This window comes from Scylla paramamosain, unplaced genomic scaffold (genome assembly GCF_035594125.1).
Source record: "Scylla paramamosain isolate STU-SP2022 unplaced genomic scaffold, ASM3559412v1 Contig26, whole genome shotgun sequence".
NCBI classification, from domain to species: Eukaryota; Metazoa; Arthropoda; class Malacostraca; order Decapoda; family Portunidae; genus Scylla; species Scylla paramamosain.
Genome location: NW_026973691.1, coordinates 810,001 through 812,500, shown reverse-complemented (window position 1 = coordinate 812,500; position 2,500 = coordinate 810,001).

Sequence of the window (2,500 nt, the reverse complement as noted above, 5' to 3'; positions counted from 1 at the left end):
TGTAGATTTAAAGTAATTTTCTCCTTTGCAATTACTGAGTGCACCTTTTGTTGACTTTTGAACATTAGCAAGGGACAGGAACCTGTGCAACACCAACATGCATTGACCCTTTCCTCTGAGGCAAGGTGTTCACACTCCACCACTGAACACTCACCCTTTTTATGGTGTGAACAACTAAGACACGGTAACACAAACACAGACAAACAAACAAACAAACAATGTGCAGTGCAGAACTGGAGTTTGCAACAACTTGTATTTGTAGGTGAAGAAAATGAGTGCGATCAGCGTGAGCGGTTTGGTGAGTGGCACGCAGCTGACCCTCCCCTAACCTAACCTCACCTCACCTAAACAAACCTAACACAACGAAATCTAAAGCAACCTAACCTAACTTAACCTAACTTAAACTAATCTAACTTAACCTCTCTCTCTCTCTCTCTCTCTCTCTCTCTCTCTCTCTCTCTCTCTCTCTCTCTCTCTCTCTCTCTCTCTCTCTCTCTCTCTCTCTCTCTCTCTCTCTCCTCAGCCAAGCAAAAACCGAGCCACCTTATTGATCGACAGGGGATCACCATCAGCCCTCCCATTGGCCCAGAGCTTTGTGGATTGTGATTGGACGGCTGGCTGGCTGACCTGACTTGACCTGACCTGACCTCAACTGAGCCAACATGATTTACATTTTCCTCGTTGACACTGGCACCATGATGACCTTTGACATGAACCTGGCACCAGAATCTCATGCACTTTATATTTCTGCCCGGAACCATGCCAAGTCTGTTCTCCAACTAGCCAAAAACTCCTTCATTAACAGAAAATGTCAAAACCTTTCAAGATCTAACTCCCCTCGTGATTTCTGGCATCTAGCCAAAAATATCTCCAATAACTTTGCTTCTTCTTCTTTCCCTCCTCTACTTCAACCAGATGGCACCACTGCTATCACATCTATTTCTAAAGCTGAACTCTTTGCTCAAACCTTTGCTAAAAACTCTACCTTGGACGATTCTGGGCTTGTTCCTCCCTCTCCTCCACCCTCTGACTACTTCATGCCTCGTATTAAAATTCTTCGTAATGATGTTTTCCATGCCCTCGCTGGCCTAAACCCTCAGAAGGCTTATGGACCTGATGGGGTCCCTCCTATTGTTCTCCGAAACTGTGCCTCCGTGCTTGCACCTTGCCTAGTCAAACTCTTTCAGCTCTGTCTGTCAACATCTACCTTTCCTTCTTGCTGGAAGTTTGCCTACATTCAACCTGTTCCTAAAAAGGGTGACCGCTCTAATCCCTCAAACTACCGTCCTATTGCTTTAATTTCCTGCTTATCTAAAGTTTTTGAATCTATCCTCAACAGGAAGATTCTTAAACATCTATCACTTCACAACCTTCTATCTGATCGCCAGTATGGGTTCCGTCAAGGCCGCTCTGCTGGTGATCTTCTGGCTTTCCTTACTGAGTCTTGGTCATCCTCTTTTAGAGACTTTGGTGAAACTTTTGCTGTTGCCTTGGACATATCAAAAGCCTTTGATAGAGTCTGGCACAAAGCTTTGATTTCCAAACTACCCTCCTACGGTTTCTATCCTTCTCTCTGTAACTTCATCTCAAGTTTCCTTTCTGACCGTTCTTTTGCTGCTGTGGTAGACGGTCACTGTTCTTCTCCTAAATCTATTAACAGTGGTGTTCCTCAGGGTTCTGTCCTGTCACCCACTCTCTTCTTATTATTCATTAATGATCTTCTAAACCAAACTTCTTGTCCTATCCACTCCTATGCTGATGATACCACCCTGCACTTTTCCACGTCTTTTCATAGACGTCCAACCCTTCAGGAGGTAAACATATCACGCAGGGAAGCCACAGAACGCCTGACTTCTGATCTTTCTAAAATTTCTGATTGGGGCAGAGCAAACTTGGTATTGTTCAATGCCTCAAAAACTCAATTCCTCCATCTATCAACTCGACACAATCTTCCAGACAACTATCCCCTCTTCTTCAATGACACTCAACTGTCCCCCTCTTCTACACTGAACATCCTCGGTCTGTCCTTTACTTATAATCTGAACTGGAAACTTCACATCTCATCTCCAGCTAAAACAGCTTCTATGAAGTTAGGTGTTCTGAGACGTCTCCGCCAGTTTTTCTCACCCCCCCAGCTGCTAACTCTGTACAAGGGCCTTATCCGTCCATGTATGGAGTATGCTTCACATGTCTGGGGGGGTTCCACTCATACTGCTGTTCTAGACAGGGTGGAATCAAAAGCTTTTCGTCTCATCAACTCCTCTCCTCTAACTGACTGTCTTCAGCCTCTATCTCACCGCCGCAATGTTGCATCTCTTGCTGTCTTCTACCGCTATTTTCATGCTAACTGCTCTTCTGATCTTGCTAACTGCATGCCTCCCCTCCTTCCGCGGCCTCGCTGCACAAGACTTTCTTCTTTCTCTCACTCCTATTCTGTCCACCTCTCTAATGCAAGAGTTAACCAGTATTCTCAATCATTCATCCCTTTCTCTGGTAAACT